The sequence below is a fragment of the Bombina bombina genome, chromosome 3 (genome assembly GCF_027579735.1).
Source record: "Bombina bombina isolate aBomBom1 chromosome 3, aBomBom1.pri, whole genome shotgun sequence".
In the NCBI taxonomy this organism is placed as follows: domain Eukaryota; kingdom Metazoa; phylum Chordata; class Amphibia; order Anura; family Bombinatoridae; genus Bombina; species Bombina bombina.
Genome location: NC_069501.1, coordinates 487774608 through 487788591, shown reverse-complemented (window position 1 = coordinate 487788591; position 13984 = coordinate 487774608). Strand labels below are relative to the sequence as shown.

Here is a 13984-nt window from a genome sequence, read left to right as displayed (position 1 = left end):
TTTCTTTAGCGTCTGTACAATGTTATAGTAATGATCCAAGATAACTAACACCCTACGCATATTCCGGACAGGGTTTCTCCCTGGAATGAATCCTGATTGATCACTGTGTATTAGTTTGCCGATCCCTTTCTTTAATCTCTCTGCAATAATGGCTGTTAAAATTTTGTAGTCTTGATTCAGGAGTGAAATTGGTCGGTAAGACCCCAGTTCATCCGTTGCTTTCCCTTTCTTATGAATTAAAGTCACAGTTGAATCTGTGAAGTACGGTGATTTTAGATTCCCCTGTACAAAATAGCTGTTATAAAGTTCTACAAGTGTACCTGAAATGTCATTCTTGATAATTTTGTAAAACTCTGCCGGTAATCCGTCCGGCCCCGCGGCTTTATTAGTTTTAGTTCTATCTATCATATTTTTAATTTCATCCTCCGTAATTGGGGAATTCATCTGATTTAATTCTTCTTGATCTATAGTTGGAACCTGGATCTTTTGCCAGAAATCCGACATTCTTGTCTTATCGCTCTCCTTCTTCAAATACAGTTCCTGATAATATCTAAAAAAGGCCTCTCGGATCTCTGTCGGGTGGGTAAGCGCTTTAGACCCTTCCTTGACAAGTGGGATTAGGTTGCTTTTTCTCCTGTAATTGATTAGCTTTGCCAAATGTTTGGTGGCTATCCCCTGAAATCCTTGACAGAATGCCCTTGTTCGTATGTCCTCCCTTGCCCATTTTTCTCTCAGAAATGTCTCACGTTCTTGTTTAGCTGCTTTATAACAATTCCAGGAGGAGCTATTTGGGGAGTCCACATACCTCCTATATGTATTTTTAAACTGGTTAGCTAGTTGGATCTCCCTTTCTGTTAGCCTCCTCTTCCTTGCAACCATATAATTTTTAACCTCACCTCGCATCACTGCTTTCCCTGCTTCCCATAATATTTCTGGACTGCTTGCCTCCGGACTATTCTGGCTAAGATATGCCCTCCATCTTTCAGATAAGAAATTCCGGAATTGTTCATCTAAGAACATATATTTAGGAAAGCTAAACAAATTACTACTTCTGCCTTTGCTCGTCTGATCTACGAGCTTTAAACTTATTATCGCATGGTCCGAAATAATTATCTCCTCTATATGTGTCACTATTCCCAAGGTCAATAGCCTTTCGACAATCAGAAACATATCTATGCGTGAAAAATTATTTCTGGATTCGCACGAATGATCTGGATTCGCACGAAAAAGCACGCTCATCCGGATGCTGCACACGCCATATATCTCTTAATTTAAGAGACTTTGCAAACTCTTGTAAGAGCTTTGCCTCTCTATTGTGTTTCCTAACAGCCCGTGATCTTAGCCTGTCGATTTCTGGGCACATCGTCGCATTAAAGTCACCGGCCATCACTATATTTTGTCCTAAATATTTTGCCACTTTCTTTTTTATCATGTCCCAAAAATCTGGCTCGGTTTCATTTGGGGCATATATGTTACAAAAAGTCCACAACCTCTTATTCATTTCAGCTTGTACAACTATATATCTCCCGCTTGGGTCTAGCATTTGATTCTTTATCACATATGTAAGATTATTGTTAAAAATTAAGGCTACTCCGCGTTTCCTACTATTGCAAGGTGTTGCTATGATTTCAGCAATCCAATTAGTGTGCAGCTTATTTATTTCCGCCTCTTTCAAATGCAACTCTTGCAAAAAAATGACGTCGGGCTTTTGGCGCTTTAGCAATCTAAGGACATTTTTCCTTTTATTAGGGGAGGTAATACCTCCTACATTCCAGGATACACATTTCAACATTTAATTAAAAAAAAGAATTTTTATTATAAAACCATTATCAGGTACCATTAATTTTCTTCCTACCTTCCCCGATGTGAGGACTACTCTAACCGTTGCCTTTTCCAAGCTGTCTACCACACCTGATGTTCCCTGGCGGTCACCCAACCCGGTACTAACCAGGCCCAGCCCTGCTCCACTTCCGAGATCATACGGGATCGGGTGTTCAAGGCCGCTTATGGGTAGACCTGTAATACGCAGAAAGAAATTGTTTCGTCTCAAGGCACACATATAAGAAAAAGAGAGGGATACGGGAGAAGTAGAAAAAGGGAAGAAGAAGAGGAAGAGGAAGAAGAAGAAGAGAGAAGAAAAAGAGGGAAAGGGGAGAGAGAGAAGAAAAAAAAAAAAAAAAAAAGGAAGCCCCCATCCCTCCGCTGCAAACAAGATAACTGACAAACATATTGTACATCTACCGTTTCCAAATTACTACATAAACATAGGCATTCTATCATAACACAATACTCTTTTCTATGCAATATTGTTTCGCTTCTGTTGGTGTATTCAATACGGTCACACTCCCTTCTGAAAAGATTACAATTTTAGCTGGATACCTCATGTTAGCCTGGATCCCTGCCTTAATTAAGCTAGAGCAGTAAGGTGCCATTGCCTTTCTCTTTGAAGAGGTTTCCATTGAGAAGTCCTGAAAGAGAAAGACAGGCCTTGTACCTATCTTAAACCCCGGAATTTTCCTATAATGTCTCATGATCTCTTCCTTATGTTGGAAATTCAAATACTTAATTATTACCATCCTGGGACGCTGATTACCTTCTTGTGAGTCCCTTATTTCTCCTGTCCTGTGTGCTCTTTCTACGTGTATTTTTTCTACCAGCTGCATCCCTAACAATTGTGGTAAGGTGACTGAAGCAAACAGTACCAGATCTGAATATTCGCTGGATTCAGGTAGACCAACTATGCGAATATTATTCCTGCGAGACCTGTCTTCCAGATCTTCTATTTTAGATTGCATCATTTTAATTTTACTCTCATAATTGGCCCAGGTGGTATCTTGTATGTTTTGTCTATCCTCAACTACTGAGAGTCTTTCTTCCACTTCTAAAATCCTATTTGAAAAGGATCTAATCTCGGAGGAAAGAGTGGCTATCTCCTTTTTGACTGAGTCAAATTGTGGTAAAAGCATTTCTGCAAGTTGATTAAGTGTCAACTGTTTTTCCGTACCAGATAACTGAGGATCCATATTATCCTCTGTACCTATCTCTTGGGCAGATTTAGCCTTTTTGTCTCTCTTAGGGGGCATTGCAGGGGACCTAACTTTCAGATTAGGAATATATCTCTCCATGAAGTGTGTGATACCGTGATGGTGTGATTTAATTTATTTGTTATTATATTGAAACCCAGAAAAAAAAAAAAAAAAAAAGAAAAAAAAAAGGTGATTCAGACGACTTCAACTAAATTAGAGTGAATCAAGTGCACTCTTTAACTGATAGTGCCTAAAGTGCTATTGCAACAGTGGTTGCAAGTGTAATGCGTTTTACTAGTGTGATTGTTTTTTTTTTCAGAAAGAATAGAAGAACTCCCCCTACGGAGTCTAAGTGAGGCTTCTAATGCCTGTGTGTTCTATTATGTGATATATAGAATACCAAATAAAATGACCAAATCAAACTATCTCGCTACGTCCCCTCTCTCCCTGCAACTCAGCACAGAATGTTCACGCTCCCCTGCAGCCTTTAAAAGAATAATAAAGCCAATAATCTGCCCCAGTAATCCAGCACTTTCTATCTATCTTTCTATCTACAACTGATTGGCTCGACCTATAAGATGGTTATTGTAATCCTAAGTGCCCTGTTCCCTATCTGGTCTGACCAAATCACTTAACTGTTTCCTCAGTATCCTTTTTCCTTAACACTGTAATTTCTTAACCTATACAGTGCAGCGATGTATTTCTACTGACAACAAGAAAAACAGCAACAACAGGACTCTGTCAACCTAAACAAATGTTATAACACCTAGGAAATATCTACAAGTGATATAATCAGAATCTTTCCTTGCCAGCATACATAATAATTAAAACCAAGGGCAACTCAATGAATGCATCAGATAGCAGTTGTCACAGTGTTAGCTTTAACTATTTGCTGTTCTCTCAGTCCATATGTGTAGTTGGGAGATTTTACTATTAGTCCTCTTTTTATCTCCAAATATTGCGATTTCTATATAATTAATTTTCCATTATGTAGCAGTCAGAGTCCCGCAATACAACAGTGTAAAAGCAAAAGAAAATAAAGAGAAAAAAGGCCGGCTCAGTGAGGAATCCACAACTGCTTTTTCTCCACACTTGGCCTTTTATAAGTCTGCGTGGATTTCTCTAATTTGTTGCAAAAGGCTGCAGATTCTCCACAGACAGTTCCACTAATCTGCTCTGGCCTTAGCGTTCCCTGAGTGCTCTTATGTAAAAAAAAAAAAAATACAACAAGAACCAAACACAAAATATGGTTTCCAAATTTACAGCCTTTTCTCACACATCATAGCACTCCCCTTCAGATATTATTCATCTGTTATAAACAGCATTTCCGCTTTTCAGGAGCATGTTGACTTGCGGCTCATTTATTGAATGAATTCTCACAGTCCAGAACAGTTCAGAACCGTTAATATTATGTTCCTCTCCCTTGCCCTTTGTGTAAAGCTTTACTTTTAATGGGGAGATTTTTCTAAATCACCACACACTCTCCCGCTATCACAGCGCTTCCTTTAAGTTCTATTCCTCAAGCCGGGATCTTTATTAAACTCCAGCCTCTCACACTGGCTCCTTTACCAGGCAAACAACATAGACACATCAGTGACCCCTTATCACAAACCCTCCAGACTTGGCCGCCAATATATTAATAGAGATAATACTTGCGATCCTCTGATACTCTTCATTCAGCGTTCCAGGCCGCCGCTCCGCAACTCCTTCACTGCTCCTCCGTCTACCCGGCTGCAGTCGAGACACCTCCCATCTGCACCCGGTGCTGTGAGCAGGTGACGTTTCCGGCAGATTTTTTTAAAGAGAGCAGCAAGCCTTTATCGCAAACCAGGGCGAATGTCCCACACACAGTAGCTGTCAAACTAGCCGAAGTTGGGTGTCTGGGTCAGTCTTCAGAGCGCTGTGATGCGTGTCCCCAGCCGGGACCGACCGACCTTTGCTTCGGTATAGTTAGACTTCCACTCCTGATGGTATTTTATCTCCCCAAGCAGGGCTCTCACCCCCGGCAATAGGAGTAGCTTTGGCGGGGTATGATAGTGAGTCGGCTCTCTCTCACAGAGCTCTAGCGTGCACGTCCTCCTCACGCTCCTCCCACAGGAAGTCTGACCCGCTCCTCCCACAGGAAGTCTATATATGTGTACATATATATTAATGTATGTATATGTGTATATATGTATTTACAATCATAATAACACATATAAAAACATATATATATATATATATATATGTTACAAACTGCTGTTTGTAACTGGCCCTTTAAATGAAAAATTGCCCTGCTTCCCTGGGTTTTGGAGAAGCCTATTTGCCAGCCTCCTTCCACATGACTATGGCCCCTGGAAGATTGTGCCCCTGAGGACATATTGACTTTTGTTGGGTGTGTGTGGCCCTTTGGGAACCATCTGGGGACGTGTTGTGACTTTGATGAACGGTGCCCCTTTGGGACTGTGTCCCCAGGCCTGTGGGGTGACTTGTCCCTGGCTTTCTCCCACTTGGTTCGGTTTCATTGTGTGCCATTAAGAGTTAAATTTTGTTCAGCTTCAAGAAACCTATTCTAAATACAAGTCTGCTGGGATTAGCTCTAATTAGGTTTAGTGATCAACTTTCCCATTGTCTAATCAGACTAGTATTGATAAGATGGACTGCATTGTTTTATTGTGTGTAATGTTATCTGCTGAAGTAAATGTTGTGGCCTGTCAAAGGGAGTGTCTCTCTATCTAATATCAAATGTGTGATGGGGGATTTTATGCCTCCCCCTGAGAGTGTCCTGTTTTCATGTAACCTGAATAAAAGCAGGCTGTGTGCTCCAGCACATCAGACCTATTTTTGACCCTCTAACTTGCAGCTTTGACTCATGTTTGTAGGGGACAGCTTATAATCACTACAGGGATTGCTATGTTTTTCATACTCCCTTAGCTACAGGGATTGCTACAGAAGGAAGAGGTTCACCTACTGGAGCCTGGTCATAGGTCCAGGGCGCAGAGCAGACGGCGAGATTCCAGCCCAGCAGCGGTGGTTCATAGAGTCTGCATTACTTATGGTGGCTACGCAGCAGTTATAGTGTCCACGGTGCTGCTGCTCCTTTGGTGAGCGCTAGGAGCATCCTTTTCTACGGTCCAACTTCCAGCCAGCCTGGAGGCAACCGTAACATTTGGCGGCAGCGGTGGGATTGGCGTCCTAGCGCAAGGAGCAGTACCACAACAGCACTGGTATCGTAGGAGAGTAATTGAGGGCAACGCTAGCCACTGCGCAGCGTCCCTACCTACAGCAGCATGGAGCTGACAAGATACTGGTCAGAACCATGTGAAGAGCACCTCAACCGGATCCGTCGCTATGAGGGCGCGGATTTCGTTCCAGAGGTAAAGAGGCGGCTAGTCCGATATGGTCCAGACCCTGCGCAGGAGGTAGTCAGTCGCATCATCCGGGAATTGGATACGGAGAACAAAGCAGCACGAGCCTTTGAGCGCCAACTGTGGAGTTTGAGGGTATGGACACCTGGTCTCTCTCCCCAGCCGCAGCATGTTCCACAGGGAGAGGAGAGCAGCGACCTCCCTCCCCAGCGGCAGTATACTGTGCAGAGGGAAGAGACAACCGGTCTCCTTCCCCAGCCCCAACCAGAGATACCAGAGGCAGCAGGCCTCATAGACTGGTCCTGGGAGGACCCCCAGCAGGCAGGTGGAGATGGGACCGCAGTCTCTCTACCGGCCCTACAGGGATGCTGGGCAGGCGGCCCAGATCCCCAGCGACAGACCCAGCTACAGGGAGGGGAGAGCATCAACCTCCCTCCCCAGCCGGAGTGTGCCTTCCAGGGAGAGGAGACAACCGGTCTCTCTCCCCAGCCGCAGCATGTTCCACAGGAAGAGGAGAGCATCGACCTCCCTTCCCAACGGCCGCCGGAGTATCAGGAGGAGGAGGTAAGCCAATCTCCCCCTCCCCAGCTAACTCCTAACTTGGGCCCAGGGTTAACAGTGGAGATGTTAACCCCCACTGACCCCCACGTTCCCTTTGCCACCGGGCAGGACTATGCCCCAATTCCCCCAGCAGAAGAGCTGGCATCAGGACAGAGCGCTGCTGGCCTCTGCCCTACAGACCCCCTTGTTACAGGACTGGCCTGCAAACCCCTCACCCCAGCAGAAGCGCTGGCACCAGGGCAGAGTGCCGCTGGCCTCTGCCCCCCAAGTACCATCAGCTATTTGCCCAGCTGCGCCAGGAAGGCAGAGGATGCTACACTTTCATCCTATAACCTGGAACCTACAGGCCAGTGCTACTTGTTGTGGGGGGGCTGCTTTGCTGCTAGTGTTTATTTGTGGGTGGGTTGCGAGACTAACTTGGGCACTGACCGGCAGAAGGTCAGGTGCCTGGTTAGTCTCCCTCCAAAAGGGGAGATATGTTACAAACTGCTGTTTGTAACTGGCCCTTTAAATGAAAAATTGCCCTGCTTCCCTGGATTTTGGAGAAGCCTATTTGCCAGCCTCCTTCCACATGACTATGGCCCCTGGAAGATTGTGCCCCTGAGGACATATTGACTTTTGTTGGGTGTGTGTGGCCCTTTGGGAACCATCTGGGGACGTGTTGTGACTTTGATGAACGGTGCCCCTTTGGGACTGTGTCCCCAGGCCTGTGGGGTGACTTGTCCCTGGCTTTCTCCCACTTGGTTCGGTTTCATTGTGTGCCATTAAGAGTTAAATTTTGTTCAGCTTCAAGAAACCTATTCTAAATACAAGTCTGCTGGGATTAGCTCTAATTAGGTTTAGTGATCAACTTTCCCATTGTCTAATCAGACTAGTATTGATAAGATGGACTGCATTGTTTTATTGTGTGTAATGTTATCTGCTGAAGTAAATGTTGTGGCCTGTCAAAGGGAGTGTCTCTCTATCTAATATCAAATGTGTGATGGGGGATTTTATGCCTCCCCCTGAGAGTGTCCTGTTTTCATGTAACCTGAATAAAAGCAGGCTGTGTGCTCCAGCACATCAGACCTATTTTTGACCCTCTAACTTGCAGCTTTGACTCATGTTTGTAGGGGACAGCTTATAATCACTACAGGGATTGCTATGTTTTTCATACTCCCTTAGCTACAGGGATTGCTACAGAAGGAAGAGGTTCACCTACTGGAGCCTGGTCATAGGTCCAGGGCGCAGAGCAGACGGCGAGATTCCAGCCCAGCAGCGGTGGTTCATAGAGTCTGCATTACTTATGGTGGCTACGCAGCAGTTATAGTGTCCACGGTGCTGCTGCTCCTTTGGTGAGCGCTAGGAGCATCCTTTTCTACGGTCCAACTTCCAGCCAGCCTGGAGGCAACCGTAACAATATATATATATATATATATATATATATATATATATATACAGTGGATATAAAAAGTCTACACACCCCTGTTAAAATGTCAGGTTTCTGTGATGTAAAAAAATGAGACAAAGATACATAATTTCAGAACTTTTTCCACCTTTAATGTGACCTATAAACTGTACAACTCAATTGAAAAACAAACTGAAATCTTTTAGGTAAAAGGAAATAAAACTAAAAAGCTAAAATAATATTGTTGCATAAGTGTGAACACCCTTTTATAACTGGGGATGTAGCTGTGTTCAGAATTAAGCAATCACATTCAAAGTCATGTTAAATAGGAGTCAGTACACACCTGTCATCATTTAAAGTGCCTCTGATTAACCCCAAATAAAGTTCAGCTGTTCTAGTAGGTCTTTCCTGACATTTTGTTAGTCGCATCCTACAGCAAAAGCCATGGTCCGCAGAGAGCTTCTAAAGCAGAGAGCTTCTAAAGCATCAGAGGGATCTCATTGTTAAAAGGTATCAGTCAGGAGAAGGGAACAAAAGAATTTCCAAGGCATTAGATATACCATGGAACACAGTGAAGACAGTCATCATCAAGTGAAGAAAATATGGTGCAACGTGACATTACCAAGAACTGGATGTCCCTCCAAAATTGATAAAAAGACGAGAAGAAAACTGGTCTGGGAGGCTGCCAAGAGGCCTACAGCAACATTAAAGGAGCTGCAGGACTGGCTGTGTGGTACATGTGACAACAATCGCCCATATTCTTCATATGTCTGGGCTATGGGGTAGAGTGGCAAGACAGAAGCCTTTTCTTAAAAAAAAAAAAAAACATCCAAGCCCGGCTAAATTTTGCAAAAACACAGCTGAAGTTTCCCAAAAGCATGTTGCAAAAGGTGTTCTGGTCTGATGAAACCAAAGTTGAACTTTTGGCCATAATTCCAAAAGATATGTTTGGCGCAGACACAACACTGCATATCACCAAAAGAACACCATACCCACAGTGAAGCATGGTGGTGTCAGCATCATGCTTTGGGGCTGTTTTTCTTCAGCTGGAACTGGGGCCTTAGTCAAGGTAGAGGGAATAATTAACAGTTGAAATACCAGAGAATATTGGCACAAAACCTTCAGGCTTCTGCTAGAAAGCTGAACATGAAGAGGAACTTCATCTTTCAGCATGACAACAACCCAAAGCATACATCCAAATCAACAAAGGAATGGCTTCACCAGAAGAAGATTAAAGTTTTGGGATAGCCCAGCCAGAGCCCAGACCTGAATCCAATTCAAAATCTGTGGGGTGATCTGCAGAGGGCTGGGCACAGGAGATGCCCTCACATTCTGACAGATTTAGAGTGTTTTTGCAAAGAAGAGTGGGCAAATCTTGCCAAGTCAAGATGTGCCATGCTGATAGACTCGTACCCAAAAAGACTGAGTGCTGTAATAAAATCAAAAGGTGCTTCAATAAAGTATTAGTTTAAGGGTGTTCACACTTATGCAACCATATTATTTTAGTTTTTTAGTTTTATTTCCCTTTACCTAAAAGATTTCAGTTTGTTTTTCAATTGAGTTGTACAGTTTATAGGTCACATTAAAGGTGGAAAAAGTTCTGAAATGATTTATCTTTGTCTCATTTTTTTACATCACAGAAACCTGACATTTTAACAGGGGTGTGTAGACTTTTTATATCCACTGAATATGTACACATATAGAAACATATATATAAGTGCATTATATCCCTTTGCCATTAAGTAGCTGAAAACATGATAAAACATATTTATGCAATATTCATATTTAATAAAGATTTTATTAAAGTATTTACTGTAAATGTTTTACATTTTCTGATGCGAATATGCTATGTTTGCGCAATGGGTGTTTTTTCAACAATTCTTTTTCTCTATTGACTTCTATGGGGAAAATATATAGGCATCAGATTTAGATGTGCTCAAGATTTTAAACTGCTTGGAAGAGGAAGGAGCTACAGGGGAAACACTGAAGAATTCAGATCCGAGTACCCATGAATGATAACATAGAATTAGATGCCCTTTTCAATTTGTCCATCCATGAACCCACTCCAGAGATTGTTCATTCAAAATTTAAAGGAAAGTCTTCCTTTCACCCTGTAGGAGCTCAAGGAGACCAAATTCCATTTTTACAAAATTGGTCTTAAAAGATATAGAGACTGCATTAAAGGATGGAGATAAAATACTAAATAAACATAATGATAATTTGACCATTCTAGAAAGAAAAGCTTTGAACAAACTTGCCAAGAATATGGATATTGTCATCCGCACCGCCGACAAGGGCGGAGGCATAGTTATTAAAAAAAGGAACAGTATCTAGATTAGACTTGTGCGCCGCTAAAAAAATTATTTTGTTTCATTTTTAATTATTTAAAAAATAATTTTGTTTTGGCAAATTAGTTTAGTTAAGTTTTAAATAAAAATTGTTTCGGCAAATTAGTTACGTTCAGTTAAATCGGTTTCGGATCCGTATGTTTTTTTTCGGATCCGTTCCTTTTTTCGGATCCATTCTTATTTCATATGCATTATTCTATTAGGAAGTTATAGAATAATGCATATGAATAAAGAATGGATCCGAACAAAATTAAAAATGTAACGTAACGAATGTGCCGGTGATTGCCAAAACAAAATGATGTAAACCGCCGCTGCCACCTATGCCGCCACTAAATAAAGCTATTAACCCCTAAACCACCGTCCCCTCATATCACTTACACTACCTAAAACCTATTAACCCCTAAGCCACAGTTCCCCCGACATCGCCGACACTAATTAAACCTATTAACCCCTAAACCACACCCCCACCGCCAACACTACCTAAACCTATTAACCCCTAAACCGCAGTTCCCCCAACATCACCGACACTAACTAAACCTATTAACCCCTAAACCGCACCTCCCCACATCACCAACACTACATAAACCTAAAAAACCCTATACCGCCAGCCCCCACATCGCAACAACCTAAATTAAACTATATTAACCCCTAAACCTAACCCTAAACCTAACACCCCCTAACTTTAACATAATTAAAAATAGACCTAAAATAAAGTTACAATTATTAACTAAATAATATCTATTTAAAACTAAATACAAACTTACCTGTGAAATAAAAATGAAACAATAGCTAGCTACAATATAACTAATAGTAATATTGTAGCTAGCTTAGGTTTTTTTTTATTTCACAGGTAAGTTTGTATTTATTTTAACTAGGTAGACTAGTTAGTAAATAGTCTTTACCTATTTACTAACTACATAGCTAAAATAAATACAAACTTACCTGTGAAGTAAATGTAAAACCTAAGCTGCCTTACACTAAATCCTAACATTACAAAAAAAACTAACATTACAAAAAAACAAACTAAAATTAAAAAAAATAACAAACGAAATTATCCAAAACAATCCTATTCTAATACCCAGTTTAAAAAAACAAACAAAAAACACCCGAGAAAAAAGGGCCTTTTGTAGGGCATAGCCCTAAAGAAATCAGCTCTATTGCTAAAAAAGAAAAACAATCAGCCAATAGGAATTAGAGCTGCTTAAATCCTATTGGCTGATTTGAACAGCCAATAGGATTTAAGCAGCTTTAATTCCTATTGGCTGATTTAAATTTTTAAGCCAATAGGAATGCAATGGTACCCCCAGTATAAAAGGGGTACCTTGCATTTGAATCCTCAGTGTGCGGCAGACGATCGCATGAAGAGGACATCCACGTCAGATCGATGGACCTCTGCCTGAACCTCCACCTCCATGCATCGACCGCTCCTCCTCCACAGGGATGAAGAAGATGCTGGTCCCTCGATGGATGAAGATTGAGCCACCTGGAGCCGCTTGGATGAAGATCGTTCAAGCCGGACTTCAGCAATTGTGAGTACCTAAAGAAGGATAAGTGTTTTTGAAGGTTTTTTTGAGGGTTTTTTTAGATTAGGGCTAATGGACAATCTTAAGAGCTTTCCTTTTAAGGATAATGCCCATACAAATGGGTAGATTAGGTTTTTTAGTTAGTTTTTTTTATTTTGTGGGTTTGCGGGGGGTTGTAATGTTAGGGGTTGTTTGTTTTTATTTTGTAGCAAAAGAGCTGATTTATTTAGGGCAATGCCCTACAAAAGGCCCTTTTAAGGGCTATTGGTAGTTTATTATAGGTTAGGGTTCTTTTATTTTGGCATGTTTTTTTTTTTTTTTTTTAAATGGGGTTTTAGAATAGGAATCATTTTTATTATTGTGGATAAATTCATTTGTTATTTTTGTGTAAGTTTTTTTTTTTCATTTTGTGGTGTTTTTTTTTTTAGACTAGCCATTTTTTTTATTTTTAATGGGCAGTAAAAGAGCTGAATGCCCTTTTAAGGGCAATGCCCATACAAATGCCCTTTTCAGGAAAATGGGTGGATTAGGTTTAACTTTATTTTTATTTTGTGGGTTTGGGGGGTGGGGTTTGTATACAGTTAGGGGGTGTTTGTTTTTCTTTTTTAGCAAAAGAGCTGATTTCTTTAGGGCAATGCCCTACAAAATGCCCTTTTAAGGGCCATTGGTAGTTTATTATAGATTAGTTTTTTTTTATTTTCGTTTTTTTTTTTTTTTAATGGGGTATTAGAATAGGAATAATTTTATTGTTTTGGATAATTTCATTATTTTTTGTATTGGTAGTTTTTTATTTTTGTAATTTTAGTGGTTTTTTTTGTAATGGTAGTTTTTTTTTGTAATGGTAGGTTTTAGTGTAAGGCAGCTTAGGTTTTACTTTTATTTTACAGGTAAGGTTTGTATTTATTTTAACTAGGTAGTTAGTAAATAGTTAATAACTATTTACTAACTAGCCCACCTAGTTAAAATAAATACAAACTTATCTGTGAAATAAAAATAAAACCTAAGCTAGCTACAATAAAACTATTAGTTATATTGTAGCCAGCTTAGGTTTCATTTTTATTTCACAGGTAAGTTTGTATTTAGTTTTAAATATTATTTAGTTAATAATTGTAACTTTAATTTAGGTCTGTTTTAGTTATGTTAAAGTTAGGGGGTGTTAGGTTTAGGGTTAGGGGTTAGCATAGCTTAATTTAGGTTGTTGTGATGTGGGGGCCGGTGGTTTATGGGTTACACTTGTGCTCATAAGTTTACATACCCTGGCAGAATTTATGATTTCTTGGCCATTTTTCAGAGAATATGAATGATAATACAAAAACTTTTTTTTCACTCATGGTTAGTGTTTGGATGAAGCCATTTATTATCAATCAACGATGTTTACTCTTTTTAAATCGTAATGACAACAGAAACTACCCAAATGACCCTGATCAAAAGTTTACATACCCTGGTGATTTTAGCCTGGTAACTTGCACACAAGTTGACACAAAGGGGTTTGAATGGTTATTAAAGGTTACCATCCTCACCTGTGATCTGTTTGCTTGTAATTAGTGTTTGTGTGTATAAGGTCAATGAGTTTCTGGACTCCTGACAGACTCTTGCATCTTTCATCCAGTGCTGCACTGACGTTTCTGGATACTGAGTCATGGGGAAAGCTAAAGAATTGTCAAATGATCTACGGGAAAAGGTAGTTGAACTGTATAAAACAGGAAAGTGATATAAAGAGATATCCAAGGAATTGAGAATGCAAATCAGCAGTGTTCAAACTCTAAGTAGTGGAAAATGATGGGTTCTGTTG

General features: G+C 40.7%; 1 pseudogene; it reads right to left on the bottom strand.

Annotated features, from left to right (window-relative positions):
• Window positions 1-1899: 1899 nt before the first annotated feature.
• Window positions 1900-2016, bottom strand: LOC128654883 (uncharacterized; annotated as a pseudogene).
• Window positions 2017-13984: the final 11968 nt, after the last annotated feature.